The 10,245-nt window shown below is 41.3% G+C and overlaps 1 long non-coding RNA gene across 1 annotated transcript in view; it reads right to left on the bottom strand.

Moving 5' to 3' along the window:
* Positions 1–8,781: 8,781 nt before the first annotated feature.
* Positions 8,782–10,245, bottom strand: part of LOC147378663 (uncharacterized) — a 182,220-nt gene continuing 180,756 nt past the window's right edge. Inside the window, exon 4 of the long non-coding RNA XR_015148587.1 lies at positions 8,782–9,693. This is a non-coding gene — a long non-coding RNA (uncharacterized LOC147378663). The remainder of the gene's footprint in view (positions 9,694–10,245) is intronic.

Below are 10,245 nucleotides of genomic sequence, written 5' to 3'. Positions count from 1 at the left end.
AAAGGGAATATGGAATGTGTATTAGAAGAAGGAAGTTATAAATGCCAGCTGCAACCATGTACAAACTTAAGACTGTAGTAGTTATGAGTATTTCCTCCTCTGATATGAATGTATTTGTGCATGTATATCCATAACCACCATTATTCTAAAGTGTTAGTTGCTCAGTCCTGTTTGACTCTTTGAGACCCCATGGACTATAGCCTGCCAGGCTCCTCTATCCATGGAATTCTCCAGGCTAAATGGGTAGCCATTCCCTTCTCCAGGGGATCTTACCAACCCAGGGATTTTACCCAGTCTCCTGCATTGCAGGCAGATTCTTTACTGTCTGAGTCACCAGGGAAGTCCCATGTATATACATGAAGTGAAGTGAAGTGAAAGTCACTCAGTCGTGTCTGATTCTTTGCAACCCCATGGACTATACAGTCCATGGAATTCTCCAGGCTAGAATACTGGAGCGGGTAGTTGTTCCCTTCTCCAGGTGATTGAACCCAGGTCTCCAGCATTGCAGGTAGATTTCTTTACCAGCTGAGCCACCAAGGAAGCCCATATATATCCATATGTTTAGGTAAATAGATATGTTAATCAATCTTTTTATTTATTATTTTTCTATTTCCCTACTCTATAACATGTGTTAATAGCATTTAACATACCAAAGAGGAAGTATGACTCAGCTAGAAAAAGAGTAAACATCACCCAGAGATAGAGTCTTAGTGTCCTCTTTGGGGAGAGGATACAGAGTTAGCACGTTTTCAGTTGCAGGTAGCTGTGTTATGTTAGGAAACATGGTATGTTAGAAAACTTAGACAAGTGAGCAGTAGTGATGTTTACTGTTTCTTTTTTGTTTTTGCTTTTCACTTTGTAGTCAATATACTTTATTTCCCCAAACTTTAAACTCTTTATTTTGTATTAGGGTATAGCTGATAAATGACGTTATGACAGTTTCAGGTGAACAGCAAAGGGACTTGGCCACATATATACAGGTATCCATTCTCCCCCAAACCCTCCCTCCTGTCTTTTTTGTTTTTAAGTGTTAATTATTTTAAAGAAAGGAAAATAGCCATGTGCTAGTTATTTTAAAACTGCCAGGAATATAAAAGTTATCTCTTATAAAAGTCAAGATGTTCCCTTTTTCACTCTCCCAATAATCCTATTTAAAAGGAGTCCTTTATTTTATAACAAGGCACAGGACAAAAGGCTTGGATTGAAGTTACATTACTCTCCTCTACAGAGTCCATTTACTTGCTACACCTATCACTGGTCAGAGGAGAAAGCAAACTGCAAGGGGGAGTAAGAGGCCATAAAATGCTTCTTAAAATAAAAGGTCTAACATCCTTGTTAAAAACAACAACAACAGAACAAAAGTGAAAATCAGGACTAGATGGTAAGAAAACAGAGCAAAGAGCATCCTAAGAAGTTAAACTGTAGATTGAGGAGAAGATAGGACAGCAATCTGAGAGCAATAAAGTTCTTAGAAGATTTTTCTGAAATGGAGGAATCTGAACACATTTACAGAACCCAAGAATGATGTCAAATTGACAAAGGAGAAAAAAAAACAAGATTGGTCAGTAAAGATGAAAGGCTGGAATGAAGAGCATAAGGATCAGTTCGGTTCAGTTCAGTTTAGTCACTCAGTCATATCCGACTCTTTGCAACCCCATGAATCGCAGCACGCCAGGCCTCCCTGTCCATCACCAACTCCTGGAGTTCACTCAGACACGTCCATCGAGTCAGTGATGCCATCCAGCCATCTCATCCTCTGTTGTCCTCTTCTCCTCCCACCTTCAATCTTTCCCAGCATCAGGGTCTTTTCAAATGAGTCAGCTCTTCGCATTAGGTGGCCAAAGTATTGGAGTTTCAGCTTCAACATCAGTCCTTCCAATGAACACCCAGGACTGATCTCCTTTAGGATGGACTGCTTGGATCTCCTTGCAGTCCAAGGGACTCTCAAGAGTCTTCTCCAGCACCACAGTTCAAAATCATAGAATGTACTTTAAAAATGAGAGGTCCCCATATCCCCTGCCAATAGGGAGAGACAGAAGACCAAGAACAGAGATGTCAAAAAGTTCTGATAGAGAAAGAAGTATAGTTTCTTTTTTCTCTCCTCTCCCAACATACACCTACCCCCACTGAAAGCTTTTTTCCAATGACCAAAGCTAATAAATAATCAACAAAAAATCAAATATTAAAAAGAAATATGCCTTACTTATATAGAGGTATGTCCCGGCTGAATCTAAATTAAGATTGTTACCGAAATGCAAGTCTATGTGTCCATTGCACAGTGAGGCCAAATGATACCAAAACTTCAGAGTTTGGGACAGAGAAAGGTTTAATGAGGGCCATGCAAGGAGATGGGGTGGATCATGCCTTAAAAATCCGAAACTCCCCAAAAGCTTTCAGCAAAGTCCTTTTCTAGGACAGGTGAGTGAGGGGCTTGGTGAATTGTAAGCTTCTAGGTGTCAGACATCCTTTGTTCTCGAGGTCAGGTCACAGTCAGGTAATGATGCTCCTATAAACCTCCACCAAAGGAGAGTTATTCTGTGTTCTGACAAGAAAGGGCCAGGTCCCCAGGCACAACTTTTCCCCTCTGAGGTCCAGTCCTGACTAAAAGGGCACAAATCTCAGCTGAGCTTGCTCAGGGTTGGGACCCCAGGCCCTGCCTAGCTGTCATCAATGAAGGAGCCAGGTACCCAAGACCTAACAGGCCCTCAGACTCCTCAGGCCACCCAAACACAGCAGATCAGATCCCGCAGACTGTGACCCAGGTGGACTGCCACTGCTACTAAGTCTCAGAGGCAGGGATGGGGGAAAGGGCTCACTCCTGCCTCATGTCCTGGGCCCCACCAGTGGGCAACCTTGGCAAGGGCTCTGGAGCCTGAAGGACACAGCCCCCAGCATTTTCCTGGGACCCTGGTTCACCCACTGGCCTGAAGCCAAGTGAACTGGAAGGGGTGGAGTAGGGCAGTCAGGGCAGGATCTGCCTCTTACCTCACCTTCTGCTTCACAGCACCACCGCTCAGACACCTTTGGCTGAATGTGCCGGAGAACGGGTTGCATGCTTGGGGAAGGGGCCCACTGTGGTGCTTACCAATGGCTGAGCAGGATCACTAATGGTTACTCAATGACAGTTGCCTGCTTGGGGGAGGGATCCATGCAACGATTATTGGTCTCTACAAAACGTTGTCTGGTAGCAAGGTATGGGGAAAACATAGGCACAAAAAGCTGAATGCTAAGGGCTGTGCACAGCTGCACTCTATTGCAAGATTAGAAGGATGATGCCGACAGAGATGCTCTCAACCCTGCTGCCGCCATTATTGTCTGGCTCCTAGACACAAAGAAAGATGGAGGGAAAGAATTCTTGAGTAACTGCATGGAACAGAAAGTGACTCTTACAGAATTGGGGGGATGGAGAAAAGAGTATATATAACATATCACCGCAATACATTAGTTGGGAAATTATCTAAATTCATCACCAATTTGATTATTTTTATAATGGCCAAGCTGATTTCCAAAGAAAGAAAAGGAAAAAAGAGTAATTAAGAAAAACATTAGAACATAATCTAATCTTTAATAGTCACACTACAATCTCATAGCTAAATGGTCCGTTGCCAAGCTTCAATGAAAATGATGAAATCTGGCTTATACCTGAAAATATGTTACAAAAAAAAAAAAGCATAGCTGTTTCAAGAAACATAATGTAATACAGTGCATCAACTTTACTTTTGGTCCTTAAAACCTCCATAATAGAAATCACAGTGTTACATGCTATTTCCTGTAATGGTAGTAGCAGCAGCGGTAGTAGTAATAGCTAATATCACTAAGAGCTTACTCTGTGTTAGACACTTTGCTAAGTGCTACATTTACCTCATTTAACCCTCATAACCTTAGAAAAGAAAAACTATTACTACCTACATTTCACAGATGCAAGAAATTGGAGTTGAGACACTTAACTGATTCACTCAAGATCACACAGTAAGAAAGAAAGCTCAGTACTTAAGTCCTCAGCTCTCTGATACACAGGTCAACCCTCTTACATTCACAAGCTTCCAAAAATGTTCATCTACCTATAAACACTATGCATCCCCCAGCAAAAAGTTCTTTCCTATAAATTCTATTAATTTTTCATGACTGCAAATCTTTGATGAACCTCTACATAAAAATAATTATTTTGGTTATTTTCTTGGCCTTATTGTCATCCAAAAGACCGTCTCTGCAAAGTCTAGGTTTAATTTAAATTCAACCTAAGCTGGAAAGGTTTGTCACTCTCCTGAGTACTACCATTTCCGGTGTGAAATTCCTGACCTAGTTCTAAAATAAGGGATACATTCACATAGCTTAAATGAAATCTCTAAGGTTAGAGTTGAGTTATTGTTCATGTCCCATTTACACAGAATGTTGACACATGAAAAAAATCCATTTCTTATCATAAATGTTTAAAAAGTAAAAATAATTGTGCTTATATTTTAATAACAATGATCCATGCTACTTCGGCTTTGGGTTCTATATCTTATGGTCAGAATACACCACTTGTGGTCAGCCTTAGTGTATATGACAGTATTTTATGTTATGTCTGGTAAAGCATCAGGCCTCCCAGGTGGCATTAGTGGTAAAGAAACCACCTGCCAATGCAGGAGACTCAAGGGACATGTGTTTGACCCCTGGGTCAGGAAGAGTCCCTTGAGGAGGCCATGGCAACCCTCTCCAGTATTCTTGCCTGGAGAATCCCATGGACAGAGGAGCCTGGCAGATTACAGTCCATGGGGTCGCCAAGATTCAGACATAACTGAAGTGACTGAGCACCCACAAGCATGCAAGGCAAAACATCACATACTTAATTAACTCAATTTACCTTTAATCTACCACAGCCTTGTCTAACTCCATGAAACTATGAGCCATGCTGTGTAGGACCACCCAAGACAGACGGGTCATGGTGGAGAGTTCTGACAAAATGTGGTCCACTGAAGAAGGGAATGGCAAACCACTTCAGTATTCTTGCCTTGAGAACTCCATGAACAGTAGGAAAGGCAAAAAGATAGGACACTGAAGGATGAACTCGGCAGGTTGGTAGGTGCCCAATATGCTACTAGAGATCAGTGAAGAAATAATTCCCGAAAGAATGAAGGGATGGAGCCAAAGCAAAAACAACTCCCACCTGTGGATGTGACCGATGACAGAAGCAAAGTCTGATGCTGTAAAGAGCAATATTGCATAGGAACCTGGAATGTTAGGTCCATGAATCGAAGCAAATTGGAAGTGGTCAAACAGGAGATGGTAAGAGTGAACATTGACATTCTAGGAATCAGTGATCTAAAATGGACTGGAATGGGTGAATTTAACTCAGATGACCACTATATCCACTACTGTGGGCAAGAATGCCTTAGAAGAAATGGAGTAGCCATCATTGTCAACAAAGAGTCCAAAATGTAGTACTTGGATGCAATCTCAAAAACGACGGAATGATCTCTGTTCATTTCCAAGGCAAACCATTCAATACCACAGGAATCCAAGTCCATGCCACAATCAATAATGCTGAAGAAGCTGAAGTTAAATGGTTCTATGAAGATCTACAAGACCTTCCAGAACTAACACCCAAAAAAGGTGTCCTTTTCATTATAGGGGACTGGAATGCAAAAGTAGGAAGGCAAGAAACCCCTGGCTGCTGCTGCTGCTGCTGCTAAGTTGCTTCAGTCATGTCCGACTCTTCACGACCACATGGACTGCAGCCTACCAGGCTCCTCCGCCCATGGGATTTTCCAGGCAAGTGTACTGGAGCGGGGTGCCATTGCGTTCTCCAAGAAACACCTGGAGTAACAGGCAAATTTGGCCTTGGAGTACAGAATGAAGCAGGACAAACACTAATAGAGTTTTGCCAAGAGAATGCACTGGTCATAGCAAACACCCTCTTCCAACAACACAAGAGAAGATTCTACACATGGCCATCACCAGATGGTCAATACCAAAATCAGATTGATTATATCTTTGCAGCAAAAGATGGAGAAGCTCTATACAGTCAGCAAAAAAAAAAAAAAAAAGACCAGGAGCTGACTGTGGCTCAGATCATGAACTCCTTATTGCCAAATTCAGACTTAAATTGAATAAAGTAGGGAAAACCACTAGACCATTCTGGTATGACCTAAACCAAATCCCTTATGATTATACAGTGGAAGTGAAAAATGGATATAAGAGACTAGATCTGACAGACAGAATGCCTGATGAACTATAGACAGAAGTTCATAACATCGTACAGGAGTCAGTGATCAAGACCATCACCAAGAAAAAGAAATGCAAAAAAGCAAAATGGCTGTCTGAAGAGGTCTTACAAATATCTGAGGAAGGAAGAGAAGTGAAAAGCAAAAGAGAAAAGGGAAGATATACCCATGTGAATGCAGAGTTCCAAAGAATAGCAAGGAGAGATAAGAAAGCCTTCTTCAGTGATCACTGCCAAGAAATAGAGGAAAACAATAGAAAGGGAAAGACTAGAGATGTCATCAAGAAAATCAGAGATACCAAAGAAACATTTCATGCAAAGATGGGCTCAATAAAGGACAGAAATGGTATGGACCTAACAGAAGCAGAAGATATTAAGAGGTAGCAAGAATACACAGAAGAATTATACAAAAAAAGATCATCATGACCCAGATAACCATGAAGATGTGATCACTCACCTAGAGCCAGACATCCTGGAATGCGAAATCATGTAGCCTTAGGAATCACCACAAACAAAGCTAGTGGAAGTGATGGAATTCCAGTTGAGCTATTCCAAATCCTGAAAAGTGATGTGAAATTTCAAAATGCTGTGAAAGTATTGCACTCAATATGCCAGCAAATTTGGAAAACTCAGCAGTGGCCACAGGACTGGAAAAGGTCAGTTTTCATTCCAATCCCCAAAAAAGGCAATGCCAAACAATGCTCAGACTACCACACAATTGCATTCATCTCACACGCTAGCAAAGTAATGCTCAAAATTCTCCAAGCCAGCCTTCAATAGTACATGAACTATGAAATTCCAGATGTTCAAGTTGGTTTTTTAAAAAGGCAGAGGAACCAGAGATCAAATTGCCAACATTTGTTGGATCATCGAAAAAGAAAGAGGGTTCCAGAAAAACATCTATTTCTGTTTTATTGACTATGCCAAAGCCTTTGACTGTGTGGATCACAATGAACTGTGGAAAGTTCTGAAAGAGAAGGGAATACCAGACTTCATGACCTGCCTCCTAAGAAATCTGTATGCAGTTCAGAAAGCAACAGTTAGAACTGGACATGGAACGACAGACTGGTTCCATATGGGGAAAGGAGTATATCAAGGCTGTATATTGTCACCCTGCTTATTTAACTTATACGCAGGGTACATCGTGAGAAACACTGGACTGGATGAAGCACAAGCTGGAATCAAGATTGCCAGGAGAAATATTAATAACCTCAGATATGCAGATGACACCACCCTTATGGCAGAAAACGAAGAAGAACTAAAGAGCCTCTTAATGAAAGTGAAAAAGGAGAGTGAAAAGTTGGATTAAAGCTCAACATTCAGAAAACTAAGATCATGACATCCGGTCCCATTATTTCATGGCAAATAGATGGGAAACAGTGGAAACAGTGGTTGACTCTATTTGGGGAGGGGGGGGGCTCTAAAATCACTGCAGCTGGTGACTGAAGCCATGAAATTAAAAGATGCTTACTCTTTGGAAGAAAAGCTATGGCTAATCTAGATAGCATATTAAAAAGCAGAGACATTACTTTGCCAACAAAGGTCCGTCTAGTCAAGGCTATGGTTTTTCCAGTAGTTCATGTATAGACGTGAGACTTGGACTATGAAAAAAAGCTGAGTGCCAAAGAATTGATGCTTTTGAAGTGTGGTGTTGGAGAAGACTCTTAGAGTCCCTTGGACTGCAAGGAGATCCAACCAGTCCATCCTAAAGGAGATCAGTCCTGGGTGTTCATTGGAAGGCCTGATGTTGAAGCTGAAATTCCAAAACTGTGGCCACCTGATGCAAAGAACTGACTCATTGGAAAAGACCGTGATGCTGAGAAAGACTGAAGGTGGGAGAAGGGGAAAACAGAGGATGAGATGGTTGGATGGCATCACCGACTCAACGGATGTGAGTTTGAATAAACTCCAGGATTTGGTGATGTACAGGGAGGCTTGACGTGCTGCAGTCCATGGAGGCGCAAAGAGTCAGACATGACTGAGCAACTGAACTGAACTGAACCTTTAATCTGGAAGGTAATGGCTAAATAGAAAACAGCTATCTTTACCTTACACTAAATCGGGTAAAGAGGAGCAGAAAATGAATTAATTACATATCTGTATGACATGAAACTGACAGTTGTTACTGATTGTTGCATTGATGGAATACAGACATTAATTCTGGCTCATATAATAAAGTGTCAGCAACACTAATTGCTGGGGTCCAGCCCCGGTGGATCCAGGGAATTCGAAGCAGGGACGGCATCAGTGAACTGGATACAATAGCTTTAATTAAATATTAATTAGAGATATAAAGAGTAATAGAATAAGGATAGCTCAATAGGAAAATTCAGCAGAGAAAAGAGGCTGAATAACTTGGTTTACGTGGAAAGCCAATAAAATTCCAAGGCAAGGAATTGGCACCACCTACGTAGGCCACAGGAGTCCTCCCGTTCTCCCGAAGGAGAGGAGACACTAAGGCCTCCACGGTCAGATCTTAGAAGCCCAGTAATAATTAGTAGGCTTGACGAGCCTCCACGCTCCACATGGGAATTCAGCCAGAAGGTTAGAGAAAGAACGGCATGGGGAGACCAAGCTTCGGTGAACAAGGCCTGCACTTTATTTTCCAAAGTAGTTTTTATACCTTAAGTTATGGATAGAGGATAATGGGGGAAGGGGTAGAGTCATGCAGTAAGCCAGGCTTTCTTCCTGCAAACTTATCATATGCAAAATTTTAAGTGATTTACATCATCTTCTAGCCAGGAGGCCTGTTAACATTTTATGACCCTTTCTTCAGAAAACTTATTTTTCTCTAAAGGTGATTATTCTAAAGTCAGGCACCACCCTCCAAAAGCATTAGATAAAGTTGCATTCCTATAGGGCAAAGGTGTGGTGGGCTATAACAAGAAAAGAATTAACTCAAGGGTCCAAGGTTACAAACATTAAAGCTACTACTTATACTCCTATACACCAATTATGTTAATCAATACACTCCCAGGGACACAGTAGGTAAGGGATGTGGAAACAGCAGCAAACATTGGCCCAACAAGTGAAAAACCCTTCACCAATACAATTTCTAATCAATCTTTTAACTGCTCAAAGGAATCTGTATTTAGACAGTTTAGAACATCTCATGCCTCTCATGGTTGGGAAGCTGTGAACAATCACATGTGGCCGGAAGAACCTGTTCAGGCAGGCTAGAGAACTTCCAAAGAAGTTTGTAGGGTGAAACACTCTTGTCACGCCCAGGAACTTTATCATCTGGAGCTGTAATTTAACTCTTTTTCAGAGAGAGGTGGTGGGGGACAGCCCCCTGTAAAGTCAGAGGTGTAGGTGACAGCACAAAGCAGTAAAGTAGGCAGACTCTGGTTTGGGGGGTAGATGCTCAAGAATTTCCAGGGGGACTCCTGAGGCTCAATCCCGCCTTTGTGTATGCCGAGCCTCCTTCTTCATGACCTTTGCCACGGGCGGAGTTCCTCACGCTGGCTCCCAGCATCTAATAAAACCTGCTGATTAGATTTATCAAAATTATGACCTGTGACACTTAAAAGCTTCAGAATCAGAAAATGCCTTTGTTTCATATTGTTTTATATTATTCATACAGAAAAAGTATTTAAAAGAATATAATAGAATTTATATATTGTTTCAAAATATAGTTTAAAACTCCTAAGGTAACTACTAAATGATAAAGTTATAGTTGTATTAATTTTAATTTGGTATAAATTAATAAAAACAATAATATCCAACAGGATTAAGGAAGAATTGTAGGTTAAATAAAAGAAGGAGATATGTTAAGAAAAATATTCAGGGAAGAATGTAAAAAACTATGTTTAGTAAAAGCATATTATATTTGGTTACAAGCAACAGAAGTTCTCTTAACCTAGCTTAATGAAAACAGGACTTAAAGGTAAATATGCATATGTCATGGGCATTCAAAGAGAGGAATAAAGAACAACTAGATGGAGAAGGCAGTGGCACCCCACTCCAGTACTCTTGCCTGGAAAATCCCATGGACGGAGGAGCCTGGTGGTCTGCAGTCCATGGGGTCGCGAAGAGTCTGA

The sequence above is a fragment of the Bos grunniens genome, chromosome 2 (assembly GCF_055505025.1).
Source record: "Bos grunniens cultivar Pamir isolate PY7600 chromosome 2, Bosgru_T2T1.0, whole genome shotgun sequence".
NCBI classification, from domain to species: domain Eukaryota; kingdom Metazoa; phylum Chordata; class Mammalia; order Artiodactyla; family Bovidae; genus Bos; species Bos grunniens.
The sequence above is the reverse complement of the archived record's forward strand: the minus strand, read 5'-3'. Positions and strand labels throughout refer to the sequence as shown.